Source organism: Andrena cerasifolii, chromosome 10 (genome assembly GCF_050908995.1).
Source record: "Andrena cerasifolii isolate SP2316 chromosome 10, iyAndCera1_principal, whole genome shotgun sequence".
In the NCBI taxonomy this organism is placed as follows: Eukaryota; Metazoa; Arthropoda; class Insecta; order Hymenoptera; family Andrenidae; genus Andrena; species Andrena cerasifolii.
The window spans coordinates 6,837,457-6,852,510 of record NC_135127.1 but is presented as its reverse complement, the minus strand read 5'-3'; the positions used below and the strand labels follow the sequence as shown (position 1 = coordinate 6,852,510).

Genomic DNA, 15,054 nt, shown 5'->3' with positions numbered 1-15,054 from the left:
CTTCACCTCTGACCTTCCGACCGAACGTCGATGCTAAAATACTTCCGAGGTCTCGCGGGGAGAAGGAACTGCGGCGTTTCGATTGTTTCCAGCGTTGCACAAGGGGAAAGAGGCTTTCGCTTCTTCCTGTTGCACGCTAACCCGGCGTTGCGCAAATTCGGAGAGACAGGTGACTATTTAGAAATACGAAGCACGGTAGATTATAGAGCTTTCAAAACTGCGTCGAATATGTGGAGCAACATTTTTCGATAGGGGGCTTCGTTTGGGAGAAAATTGTCTTTAAAAGGCAAGCGCGCGGCGGCTCGCTGAATTTGTGCGCCGCGCAGCATGCAGTTTTGAATATGGTTTCGTTGGAAACGGTCCCTCGTAGGAGAAAATGTTGTTCTACAATTTTTGTTTATTTTTTCACGCTGAATAAGATGCAATCGATGTTTGAAGTCTATCTGGTTCGTGTAAGAAGTTATATCGGTTTTAAGCGTGATAAGAGGAAAAATTAGATGTATTGTTGTCCGAGGGGTGACTGGGTTCGTCTTTTGGAAGAATCAGGAATTGCTGAGCAATTAAGAGATAGCTGACTCGTGTAGAATTTAATTACACTTGGAAAGTACCGATTACTACCTCTATTTTACCGAGTATCGACATGGGTAACGAAACAACAGATCGACGATACTGCGAACTTTCTTCCTCTTTCTTCGCTTATCGTGTAGCGCAGTTATCGAACAAGCCTCCAAATACTGAAACACAGGGTACCCCTAAGACACTTTTGCATTCGCGTTCTCACGGCAATCGGAGCGTGCAAAAAGATGTGCGCGATAATTAGCCGCCGTGAACAACGTGAAACGGAAACTCGCTTGTTAGGCATCGTGTATTTTTACTGGACGGTGCATATGCTGTTTTTCTGGTGACGGTGAAATCGCCAGCTCCGAAAAATACGGCATCGGGAAATTTCTCCTTCGGTCCGGATAATAGAATCGCGAGTACCGTCTTGCAGAAATGTCTGGCACGAGACTACCAAGTCAAATCAGAGGATCTACTTAGCTGGATTCCAAAGCGTTCTAATTCAAGTCTGAATAGTAATAATTCAGGAATCACGATTGTCGTTTCACGAGTACAAATATCTTGCAGCTAATACAGTGGTAAGGGTAAGCTAAATTTAATAAGGTAAAGAAAACATTAAAAAATAGGTATTCCAGAATATAATTCTAACTTAAAAATTCAAATAAATAAGTGCTAAAAATGGCCAACTAAAAATATCTGTAGCGACCCCCCAGAAAACACTTCGCGACCCACAGTTTGGGAATTGAACTAATACAACACCTTACACACTAAAAATAGAATATACATTCTATCCCACATTTGCCTACTACCCCAAATTCTCCAATCACAGCCAAAAACCTAATCAAACAATATCCCAAATTTTTCACTCCCAAACACACTTCCAAAATACCCGAAACACCCCCACAGCACTTCGTAAAAATCCCCCTCCCCAGAATCCCTTAAACTTTCCAAAGACATCGAGGCACACCGCTCGCAGCTCTGAATTCACGTTTGAACCGAGACCGACCTTGCGCTTCTGGACCAAAGAGAGTCCCCCAGAGTGAGGGGGGGAGCCCCGTGCTAATTGCTAATGCATCGATCACGACGACGAAAAGAGCGGGGCCACCGAGCCGCACGGCAGCGAGAACGTTTCAGGTTTAACGACCCGCGGAAGCTGTCGATTCTCGTGCCCGTTCCAATGCTTTCCCATTGACCTGCCACTGACAGCCGGCCGGGTAATTATTACCGGGGAACAGGATCGACGGGATCGTGAGCATCGGGATATATATCGCTGCGGAGGAAGGTCTAAGCGCATTAGTCTCGCGGGATCGACGAAGGTGAACGTTGGCCGTGAACCTTTCGGCCCGCTAAACGCCGGGTGGCATTCTGGCTGACCATAATTGGTGTTCAATGGGGTCCACGGGGGACGTCTGTCACGGAGAAAGAGGGACTTTTCGGATGGCAAGAAGAGGGACGGATGGCGCAGGGGATCATGGCCACGGTGATTGACGGGGGAAATGAGGTGGACGGCTGGCTGACAAGAAATATGCGAATCTACTTCGTGGAAGCTTAGTGATCAGGTCAGGGAGGAATGGAGGAATGTGCAGCTTATTTTTGTGCAACGGGTGCCATTTATGGGGCTCGTTTTTCTGGGAGATTAATGGAGGAGGACTGGGGTTTCAGTTGAGTATTCTGGGATTTGTATAATTAAGAGTGCTATAGGAGCGCTGAATAGCTTCGAAATTAAGAGAAGAACTCTTTGATTATGTTGAAAAATCTAGTTTCTGTACTGATGAAGGTATTATCAGAATTATTTTGAATAACTAGAGGAGGGTACAGGGTCCGCCCTGGGTTATTTGCACAATTGAGGGTATTACATAGTGAAGTGTCCCTAGAAAGCTTTTCATCAATCAAATCCTGCTTTAGGAGCTAGAGTCTAGGTAACACCGAGGTCTCCTCGATTTTTCTAAGTTACAGTTAGTGATCGAAAATGGACCCTGTTACATCCGGTACGCCTGCGCATTCCTGGACGAGCTCATCCGCGAACGTGTACCAGAGGCGAAGCACAGCCTGACGAAATTCACCGCGTTAATCTTCCTGGCTAGCGCGATGGTAAATTCCAGCTATCTTCGACGAAGTACCAGCACATCCGGCGGGACGGAATTTTATAGCCGCAGATAAATATATACTCTGCCAGCCAGGTATTTACGATCGTTATTTACGGTCAAATCTGTCGAATTAACATTGCGTGTAACGCGCTCGTAAATAAGCGGCGTGGAAACGCGCGGGGCACACAGGCGAATCGCGAGCGTGCGAGCGTGAAAGCTCAGCTTCTTCCCCGTTTTTACACGCGTCGATGTTTCAATTGCTTAGGCATCGTCGCGCAATTAATCCCTACGGGGCTCGAGTATCGCGGAGTAACGGAAGATGGGGAACTGAGGCGGATACACCGAGTGGAAGAGATATGACGTTTTGCTTCTACGAAAAGCAGTAATAACTGATTTCGTTTTGGGGCAATTTGAGAAGGATTAACGGTAGGGGTTGGAATGTAATTAAGGGGGCTTTTGTAGTTTGTTGGATACAACAGGGCGAGATATATTGGATAGAAGGAGAATAAGAAGAATAAAAGAGACGAGGGGCAAGGATGCGATTTGGTGAATTTGGAGATGAGACTTTTGGGGCTCGCGAATAATATCTGGGATATTTTCAGAAATTTCTCACTTTATTCTATCTTCTGTTAATCTAAAGCTATTGCTTCTCTGAGGAATACCTAAATCTCTATTCGGTATTTTCTTTCTTTGTGTCACTCAACGATTAACTACTGTGTTCATCGCCCAATCAGGGCTCAGTGGAACTTTGATAACCTTATGGAATTTCCTCATGGAAAGCAAAGTGTTCAACCAATTCCCCCTTTATTCTTCAAAAACCTCTGAATTTGCCACCCACCTTCCTCCCCTCCAAGACATTCAAAACCATATTTTCACATCCTCCATTCACCAAGCATAAAATCTCCCAAACCTCCACCTCTGATCGCTAAAAGATTCAATGACCACTTCACAGGGCTTACCAACCCTTTCCCCGAACTTCTTTGCGCCCGAGAGCAAGCCCACTTCTACAAACGAAATTACGACGCTCATTATCGCCGATCGTTTCTCAAAGTCACACTCCGAAGCGACGGAACCCTGGCGCCGAATATCCGCAAAGGCGACGTGACGCGCGTCATCGCGACGAAACGCCATGGGGGGGCGGAGTGCACGGAAAGGTGGCTTCGATCGCTTATAAATATTTATCGATCGATTGTATTCGAGGCAGAGAGATCGTCCGCGATGCCGGAATTGCGTGCGCGAATCGGCGAGTGCATCTGATTGCGCAACGGCGCTGCACGCACCGTCGACGTAATAGCTCCATGTGTTATGAAATGGCGCGGAAAGGTACGTAAGTTCGTCCCGCGGCTCGTGTGGCAACGCCACGCTTGCCTGAATACCATAACAATTCCTGGAAAAGCCGCGAAACTGATTACTGACAAAGTCATTCCGCCGATGCGACGGATGGACAACGGAGCGCGGTGTTGTGGAAACAAGCGGGGGGGATGTTATGCAAATCGACGAAGGGGATCGCGCGGAATTTGGTAAACACGAGCTACTTGTGAACCAGCGGCGAAGATGAAATGGGAACTGTGGGTGATCGAGTGGAGAGTGAGTGGTTCCGAGGGAGAATTATGTTTTTGAAGGAATTTTTAGTTTTTTTTTTTAGTTTCGAGCGTTTTGTTTGAAGTCGCAGGTGGGTAGCAGGGTTAGGTGTAGGCTACTATCTGCTGGGAGTAGAATTGGAGGTGTTGGTAACGGGTCTTGAATTAATTTCGAGAAAATTGGTAGTCCGCAACTTTTCATGAGAAATGAGAAATTTTCTGAAAAAATTGCATAATGTGCAATTTATTCCACTTTACATGTAAGACACGATTTCGATAGAAAAATTATTGCTTAAGGAAACTCAACAGAATTGTAGCTTACGTAATTCCATTATAGGTACTCATGTGCATGTTAATAAAATATGACACTGTATACCCCAATGAGCTTCAGCTTCCTCAGCATTTTCTGTTTCGCAGAAACAGAATCACCTGGTGTCATCAATAACTACACTACAGCCAACAATACACATAATAAATTAAAACACACTTGCAGGACTACAGGGCCTGAACTATGGCAGCCCAGAAAATTCTCAAAGACTATCAAAATCTCCATCACTGTATCATCTCATTGAATGCAACCTCATTCCCAATTATTTACATACCAATATTTCAAGAAATCAATAAACTCCTCAGCTCTTAGCACCTGCATCCTCCAAAAGCCTATCATCCTATTGTAACTGTCCCGTGCCATCACTAAAACACAGTTTCCCCAGCCATCCCTCAACCTTCTACACTTTCACTCCAAAAGAAAACTGTACACTCATCATCCAGTCTCCAGTCCCAATCCCAAAAGCTCCCAATCCCACTTATTTACAACACCAAAACCGACCACTACATGTTAAACTCCACAGCAGTCTCACGATTACTACCTCAACTTCTCCCTAATATTCATAATACGCCTCTCTTCCACGTACAATTAAACATGCGTAACAATAACCTACTCCACGTGTACTCCGCGATCACTGTACCAGCGAGACGAAGTCTCCCAGGCAGTCTGTCTTCCCTGGCGACTTTCCTCTGATACCCATCCATTGCACGCCGAACGAGGAACACGCGGAAGGTCGTAAAAGGGCGTATGCAAAAAAGGGAACGTTGTTCCCTTTTAACGGCGCGACCGTTAACAGGACACTCTGGATAGGGCGAAACGAGGCAACGACGGTCGAGCTGTCCATTCGAAATCGATTCAGGTGGGCGAGAACCGCGCGCTTTAACGCCCACGCGATCCCGCGGGATAAGAGGCGATCGTCTCGGCCAAGTTATGTCCCCTCGTGTCCCCTGGCGCAGATAACGATCCGCCGCTATTCGCTCGCGCGAATAGCGATATTGTCCGCTAATAATGCGACCCGCGAGTGCACGGCGCAGCTTTGTGCCCGCCCGCTCTTCCCTGTGCTTCCTCCACTTCTTCGAACGAGAACTCTTCGCTCTGATGCTTCGGATCTGCAGACCGGAGGCGAGCTTGCTGCCGTGTAAGAAGTTCTGGTGATTAGGTCCAGGGTGCAGAATGGCGAATCCCTTGCGAATGCACTCGTCTGGTGACGTTTTAGAGATCCTTCGAGGGTGGTGCCAGTACTCTCTTCTGTTTCTTCCACCCCCGAAGCTGAGGTGAAGAATCTGGATCTGGTTTAAAATCTGGATCATCCGAACACCTGTTGATCCTTCTTATTTTTGCGTAACCAAGCTCTGTTGTTTCTTCTTTCTGTGTTTTTAGTGGAACTCAGATTTCACAGGATGCTGTTTCATTAAGGAGCAAGCTCACCCGGGGTGAACATTGGAACTGTTCGAAGCATCTGTCGCGGAAGGCAGTCAGAAAAGATTTCAGCCACGGCTACTCCCCCCAGCCCCCTCTAATTACAATCCTGCCGAGTAATAGGCCACGTGACTGGTATTTCTAAGCGCGAGATAGCTGCCCTTGAAAAGGGGCATTGTTTCGTTACGGAAGAGGTCTTCAGGGACACGTTGGATGCAGAAAAGATATCGCCGAGCCGCGTCATGCTACGCCGCGAGTGTCCCTCTCTTCGGCCAGCCTTATGCAACTGGCTGCGTGTACAATGTAACTACAAAGTGCATGTACTTAGTACCAAGGCATAGGCGTCGAGTGGGAAAAATGCGGGTGTACATTAACGACGACATGCTATGGGTGCAGAGTTTCCTTGGACACTTCCACGATAATTAACGACGACTGATAACTTTGGAACGTCGAGGAAGCTCCGTCGAAGAAACTTTGCACTCTCGAGATAGTTTACTTGATAATGTTCCCTTGAATATACTGAACAATTTAATTCACTTCGAGGACACTGTATTAGACAGGTAACACGGAAATTCGGAGAAAAACCTACGTTTAATTAGGAGGGGGAAACAATCGTTTTCAACTGTTTTCGTTTATATAGAGAAAAAGTAAATAGTTTTGATATATCCAAATTGATCGTCGAAATAACATTTTTTCATTCATTTTGCATGTATTTTCTCAAGTTTTCGCTTACTATATTTAAAAGCGGAAGGACCAAAGTATATTTTGGCATATTTGCTATTAACTAATTAATTCAAATAAAAAGTGAAAAAAAAATTGAAAACAGAATAACGTATCAACTAGCTCCGGTCTCCCCTACTCTGGATTTACTGACGAATTTGATTCACGAGACTAATCCTTTCAGGAAAATTCTTTAAAACCTTTCCCTGTCTCTATCTCATAAAGAGTTGCAGAAGAATCTCTGTTCCCTCTGTAAAGTAATCTCTAGTTCCTCCGAAGTGACTTTAATCGTCACAGGTACGATTTTCTTTGATTTTAATTAATCTTCTGAACCTACACAATGAAGCAAACCCATTTTTGGCACCAAAGTTCCTCCCCAGTTTACGGTTGCTTGTATTCCATGTTTTTTGTGCTTAATAAGAAAGTAAGCAGACTTCAACCGAAACTGTACGCCTATGATCGGTACACCACAACGCAGCACAGTGTCTTTCTCTTTTCCCTTTAACCCTCCTGGACGAGACACGTTTCCACGAAAGCGGCGTACAACCGCCTCCGCGGGAAGCCACTGTTATTACTCGGCCACTGACAATGAGTTACAGTGTTATTACTTGTAGTTTTACAACGATACCGTTTCCCTACCGGGTTCACCTCCTCCCCCTCCACCTGCCGACCACCGAGAAAGCGGTAACAGCAACTTTTACGACTGATGCAACGAGCCGATGTCTGCGATGGGAAAAGAGAAACGGGGTGACAGAGTGAATCGTTGCAATTTCGCTACACCGCGTTATCTCTGTTTTACAGCACGAGCGCAGCCACTCGATTCAGCTTTGTGAAAGCAAGCTGCAAAGTCCAACACCTCGTGCGTTCAACCGATGAATGAAGCAGGGTGGGCTTGAGCAAGTGGGTGGTAAGAATGACGAAAAGATTTCGAAAGGATCAAACTTTCAAAAACCAGTTGCGAGTACGAAAGCACCCTTAAATAAATCTGTATTTTATAAACAGAATCACACTATTCAAAACTCCTAATTTTTCACATAGAATCAATATACACCTCGAAAACAATTATACACATCTGCGGTCGTAGCGGCAACTAGCTTCGATATTTCGCAGATCGTCTAAGGAAACTCTTTTTTGCCTCACTCCCACCCCTTAGCTCGCCCCGCAGACTTCACCATTTTGCTCGGTACACCTGTAAGTGCCATTTTCATCCCTCTTATTACCAAAGCTCCAAAACAGAAAGGATTTCTCCAACAAGCAGAGACAGCAGAAGGCACCGTCTCCTGGCACCGTTTCAGCCACCTGTGCATCTGTCTATCCAGCAATGGCACGGGCGTTGCGCAACAAAAGAAAGACAGACGCTCGCAGGATCTCCTAAACAGGCGTCGGGGAGACACGCGGCGCGGTAAGATTTACGGTGGGCCGATTACCAGGCGGTTAATACTCGCCGCGCTCAAGGAAATGTTTTATTGCCGCGGGGAGGGAAAAGCTGAATGACTCTTCATAAAGTCGACGGGGACGTTTACAACTCGATCCACCGTGGCGGTCGCTCTCTCTACACCCCCCCTTTGGCCGCTAAAATCAAAATTTTTGAGAGTCATCTCCGCCCACTCATCTCTGCCACGTTGTTCTTCCGCCTCACCGCGTCACGAGACGCTGCCCCCTTTCCTCGTCACCGTCTTAATTGCACGCTCGAACCGCGTATGGAATCGCCACGATTAACCATTTAGCCTGCAAGCTTTCTTTTTTTATAATACTATCGTTCGAGGACATTCATACGCACAAAGATGAATTAAATTTCAAGTAACTTGTGCGGAGCAGTGTAACATGGTTCTTCAAAAAGACGTGGAGAGTTTGGGTGCACGATGGCACGCGGAGCAAGGGTGTAATCTGGATCGAGAGTTTTGTGAAATATCAGAGAGTTAAGTTCAGAATTATGATTTATTAAACTGGTACCACGGTTGTTAATTAAGAAAATTGTTTCGTTCCCTTTTGTTACCACTAAACATTCCTTTTTAATGCTGACGAATTTGCGAGAGATCCCTGGGGCGACGCCCCCGCCTGGTCCTCCGCGCACAGGCGGCAGAAAATAGATCCTGGACGGTCGTAAACGAAACCCGTTGCTTCGAGCAAGAACGAGGAGGATGGAAATGGACTGCAGAGGAACCCGTTAAACTTGCATCTCGAATCGTGATCACAATGCCACAAGAAATTACGCGAGCTTTTTGCTCGAGAGGACGCTCTACCTGACTGAGATACGCGTTACGAACAGGTGATGCGAGCGCTTCCGCGCGCGTGGGAGGGCTGGAACGCGGGTAGCGAGGCTCCTTGGGTCAACGGAAATGCACTATTTCGTGGAAGGAAGTGAGAAAATTTAAAAAGAGAAGCGTCACCATCGTCTGATGATTCTATTCGAAATTGAAGTTAAGAATAATAATAATTTGCTTTGGGTACTTCAATAAGATGCAATTTTCTTATTCAATTAACGTGAAAAATAATATACAAATGACGACTCATCCCCTTTCGATTCTACTGTAATTTCTAAACACTACATCAACTTCCTCTCAAGAATTCTCGGATCATCATCAACGGAATAAATTTTGCAAGAACAGTACCTAAAATCAAAATTTATTTGCGTAAGACCACATCTCATACTCTAACCCTTTTATCCGCCACAAACAGCAACTTCTTGATACCGAAGCCTATTTCCTTCAACTTTGATCCAAACTAGTTTCAAGCCAGCCTGGGAGTGAAGGTCTAAGAAGAAAAAGTGATCGAGATCGTCGTAAAGCGAGTCTCGTGGAAGCGGAAGTCGGATCAGCTTCACAATGTCCAGCGACACTCGATGCGCCGCGAATGCCCATTGACCAGTTTCGTTGATTCGCAGCGAGTTCAATGGAACCAAGTTATTCCACCTTTCGCCTATGTATCGCGTTACACGCCACTTTCATTCGTCTGGCTTCGTCAGGTAGTGCAGGGTCCGCGGACCGAAACTGTTTTAAATTCGCATCGGGACACCCACACGCCGCACGCGATACTCTATCTTTCAGGTGATACTGCTGGCTGGACGTCTATATAAGAATAACAGTACATTCCGCGTGCAGAGGCCAGCTCCGAGACCTGAGTGAAATATATCGAACATCGACCGTTTCCATGAAAATTAAGCAAATCTTCGCCTGGACACCTTCTTCCCTCCACTTGAGGCGAGATGGTGGAATGTGAGTGGAATTGAGTCGAGCAGATTTAGTGAGACTTGTGAGAGAGAATGAAGGGAAAGGAAATTGATTATTGGTGGGCTGGTCGATGAATTTTTAATGAGACGTGGGAAGACGTCACACCTTTCCTGAAATGTGTGTTTTATCAGATTTCTGGAGAAGGGTGTACAATGTTTAAATAATTTTGGATTAAATAGTGAGTTTGAAAGGAATATGGTGGCCACTAAAAGAAGTACGAAATGTAGCACGAAGATAAATATATAAATTACGAGAGTATAAGTATGTAACACTACTGGTACCTACATTTAATTCCTAATTACTGACCACATCTAACTTCTAAGTATCCCACCCCATCGAGCTCCAATCAATGCTGTTCTTATGACAAACCCTTAAGGGGTTAGACTACCTTGGTGGCCAGGTTAAAAAATATCGCATCTTTGGTAATTTGTTTCCAAGTGACAAAAACACTTTTATCGATAAAAATTTTTCGATGAAGATACAGGCATCTTTGAATAATATATAAAAAAAATTTCAAATATCAAAACATTCCGAAAACTTTAAATGCGATTTTTTCGAAACCACGTTTCCCGAAACGGTGTACGCTGTAATTTGAGTAAAACTCTATGGATTTTTATACAATTTTGCACAGACGTTCTTAAATGTATTCATAGCTACATTTTGAAGCAAAAAGCTCATTTTACCTCGGGTAAAAATTATAATAACGAAAAAATTTACGGTCCGACGATAGAGAATGTAGTTTTACTCAAATTACAGCGTACACCGTTTCGGAAAACGTGGTTTCGAGAAAAATGCATTTAAAGTTTTCAGAATGTTTTGATATTTAAAAAAAATTGTATATATTATTCAAAGATGTCTCTATCTTCATTGAAAAATTTTTATCGATAAAAGTGTTTTTGTCAGTTAGAAATAAATTCTGAAAGATGCGATATTTCTTGACCAGGTGGTCCAACCCCTTAAGTTCAACTTCCACCATAAAAGATGCACTTAACATGCAACGTGCACCTTGTTCTTTCGTAGAACAAAATGAAGTATTCTTCCATGGGGTTGCACAGGGTGGAGGTCCGCATAAAATGGTTGTCGCGCTTTTCCCATTACCCTGGCCTTAATTACCAGCAGGTCACGAGGTCGTTGCAGGTATAATTAATGCTCCGAGCCCTTTAGCGCTGCCCCTCTTAGTTTCTGCGATGAAAAATGATGCTCCAGGGCCTTTGTTCACGGTGCACTGCCATCGCTATTTTCGGAGGGCAAGACGTCGCCGAAGAAACGTTTTAGCGCGATATCGGATCGCTTTGACGTTCGTTCGGTTTATTTGCACACTTGTACGGCGGCATGAAAATTCCGTGATAAGAGAACCGTCCGTGGAATTCCAATAGCCGTCAACGACGCTGGCCGCCGATGCTTGCTACTTCTTTCTAAGAGTTATCTGTTCGTCTTGTTCTACAAAACTTTATTTTCGCGAATTCCGCGGAGTTTACGTGTTCCACATTGAAGGAAGAATATTTAATATTTGAAACTTTGATGGGGATTATTTGCAGATTCGATCAGTGACAATGCTATTAATTTTGGAAATCTAGAGCGAATTAGGGGACTTATTATAAGGAACTTATTAGAGAGAAATTTAGGAGAAGATCAATACAAGTGGAATGAATAGCAACTGCACTGTTCTTAAAGCATCGATCTCGAAAATATTTATCTTGACTTGGAAAATAAACAAAAGAATTGTTCTCCTCCTACGTGGAAGCGGGTATATACGTGTTATTTTTGCGGTATCGCGATAAAAGCTGTAAAAAAGCGAAGATTATGTTCCCCTAAAGTTCCACGTGACCGACGCGGAGGAAAAATCGCGGGTATAAAAAGCAACAATAATTGAAGAAAGTTCCCAGCGTCGAACGTACCTCGCGCATATAACGATCGCCACAAGACGATATCATCGAACGTTCGCCAGAAATAAGATCATTACCGTCTTTACCACCTGCCAGCAGCAAGCTCGCAGAGGAGTGCATTTTTTTCCAGTGCGTTTCACTGTTCCTTGATCATCATTGGGAACAACGCGATTTTTGACAAAAGCTTTTTAAAAAACAACAACAGAGACTGGTCGGTCGTAAAGCAAAAATAAACCGGAACGATTCAGCGCGATGATATGCGCCAAAGCTGGAACGCGGGTCTCGAAATAGCGAAAACAGAGTCGTTTTAGAAGCTGCTTCTTTTTTTAAACTTTATTCTTGCGGCGAGTAACGACTCGCAGCTCTGCAGAAGAAATGTGCAGGAATAATTCACTGGGCCCGTGACTTTAAATTGTTTAGGCAAGAGTAGGTGTATTTTTTCAATCTGTGTGCTAATTTGATGTTTGTGTTGAGAGGAGCAATGTTGGGGTTAGCTTTCTGATGAGATGGAAAATTCTTGAGAATTAAGAGAGGATCTTTTGTAATCAAATTCTATTCTGCGAGCGTTAATAAACTATATATATCTTGATATCTCGAAAGAACACTATTAACCAATATCCAAAATCAAACTTCACTGATTCATCACTGCACAAAATTAAACAGCCGAAAGAAAATGTTCCAAAACACGCCCACCCAAAGTCACAGTCGAAACCAGAAAACAGACAACTTTACCCCAAATCAAACCCTTTCCAATTCCTCCCCCCAACTCCTCCACCTCACCCTTCCACACCTTCAAAATCAACTCCCACGAGCTCCTGAAGCAAAACAGAAAAAGGAACCCAAGACACAGAACCTCCATCTCAACAGATCCAGCCAAGACTAACACAGTGAAGCGCGCTGCAACACACATATCCAAAGTCGCCGTTCCACTGTTCCCTGACGGACAATCGGGACGTGGATGCAGGCCAGGTTAATCCGTTACAATGATTTATCGGATTATTAACGCGCCGTGGAGAAACAACGTCGTTAAATTCGGTCCTTCCTGCTGGACGACGCGCGTTTAATTATCAATTACCCCAAGGCCCTCCCACGAAAAGCAATCGCAATTACCGGGGCCCTCCTCCCTGGTCACCGGCCCGGTAACAAACCTGCGCAACGCCCCCCTCCGGAGCCCCCTGCCCATCGGGGCCGAAAAGATTTATTTCGAGCGCGTGCACGCGGATGAAGAACAATGCGAGAATTGGGGAAGTGTGCCACGAAGAGGCTCCTCGAGTGCTCGCCGGCGAAACACACCTGGACTCGCAGCGTGGTGCATCCACGAAAGACGGGGGGCCCCCCCTCTGCGGACGGCGTCGAATGATTTCTACACGACAGGCCGAACCTCCGCGGGGATTTTTCCCGCGACGACGTTCCGCGCGACGTTTGTGATTGATCTACGTCTTCCGGCTGATCGTACATCATCCGCTGACGGTGATTTCTATGGGAGCCTGGTAAATAGACACGTGTATCAAATTATACGCTGCCTGGCGGGGTTTTGACGCTCGAGATGATGAGATGATCATTGCGCAGTAGCTCGGGGGATGTGACTTGGGCCCTCGTGGAGCTTGCCGCGTCTTTGCCAAGGAGTTCTGAAGCTTTTGGGTGGGTTGCAGAGGGTGTGGAGAAAGAGCCAGGTTTTTGGGTTAGGTGAACAGTTTATTATTGCGAGGTGCTTCATTATTACGAAAGGAACTTGGAATTTGCAGGTATTTGCGGATGTAGACTATTTAGGGCTGTAACGAATATTTGAGTAATGTAAGTATTCGGATATTTGAATATTTGAGTAATGTAAGTATTCGGATATTTGAATATTCGAATAATGTAAGTATTCGGATATTTGAATATTCGAATAATGTAAGTATTCGGATATTTGAATATTCGAATAATGTAAGTATTCGGATATTTGAATATTCGAATAATGTAAGTATTCGGATATTTGAATATTCGAATAACAGAGAATGCGAATTTGAGATTCGAATGTTCGAATAGTCGAATAATAAGGAGTATTCGAATATTTGAATATTTAATTAATCAGTAGTGATCAAATTGCGGATTGTACCGAATAGGAATCATTATTATTAGAATAATAATATTAATAACTGATGGTTGTTTTCATTTCAAAATGTATAGATTCACACAGAGATTAATAAAGTTCCAAATTTATCGTTCGAAAAACAAATACCTGCAAAGGCCAAAATAAAAAGAATTTCACGCTAAAGTGTGAAAAAATATTTCATGTTCAGATTCCTATTCGGTACAATCCGAAATTCGATCACCTCAAATATTCGAATAATTACAGTTCTCATAGAGACCTCTTCAGAGTCTTGCCCCTCGATATAACTCAAGTACTTGAAGTGTTAAGTAATTAATCTTTTAAGATTAGAAGCATTAAATACCTACTTAAAGATCGTATCTTCAAAAGAGGAGCGATTGGAAGCAGGAAATGGAGAAACTTTCTCAACTTAGCACAGAATTGAAGCCAAAGAATCCGCTCGCCGATCGACACGTGAAAACTCAAGCCGCCTGTTCCGCGAAGATAACGCCGCGACGATAAGGAGCCGCGGCCGAGCCGATTTCCCGAACGCGGCGCGCCGCGAGGTTCGCTGAGCGATACAAATCGACCTTACGGACGGTTTCCAAAGAGTCTTATCTCGGGGGGGCCGCGGAGATTTACGTGACGAGGAACAATGCACGATGGAAATATTAATCGTGGCAGGACGAGGTCGAGGGGGCCCCGAGAGCTCGGCAGCCACCTACCCATTTGTTGCTCGACTTCCTACGTGGCGCAGCCTCCTCGAGCGCCTACCTGAACTCTAGTGCCCTTGTTAGTCGGTTATTATTATACCCGGGTTGGAACACCTACCGCGATCCTCGTGATCGATCGTGCGCCAGGAGACCGCGAGCGAGCCCGAGAGAGGCCTCGGAAGCTTGGGCGGGTACGCGGCTCTACGTGCCCGCGCGTACGTGTGCGCGCACGTACGCTCGTACACCCGAACCGAGGATTCGACCTCCGCCAGAGCTCGGTTCGCGACTCTGCTTTCTATGCATTGTAGTACAAGAAGCGGCGATTTTTCGACGGGGGCAAATGTTAGCGGGACTTTCGCTTCCGCGTTACATCGAGGGGTAGGGGGAGGGGGCAGCCCCTTGAAAATTGAGTTGACTTTCATAAATATCGCGTCGGCGGGGGCCGAGCCTGTCAACGTGTCG

At 45.1% G+C, this 15,054-nt stretch overlaps 1 protein-coding gene across 6 annotated transcripts in view; it reads right to left on the bottom strand.

The window, feature by feature from the left end:
* LOC143373739 (ras-related and estrogen-regulated growth inhibitor) overlaps positions 1–15,054 on the bottom strand; it is a 117,250-nt gene that overhangs the window by 58,371 nt on the left and 43,825 nt on the right. The window lies entirely within an intron of this gene.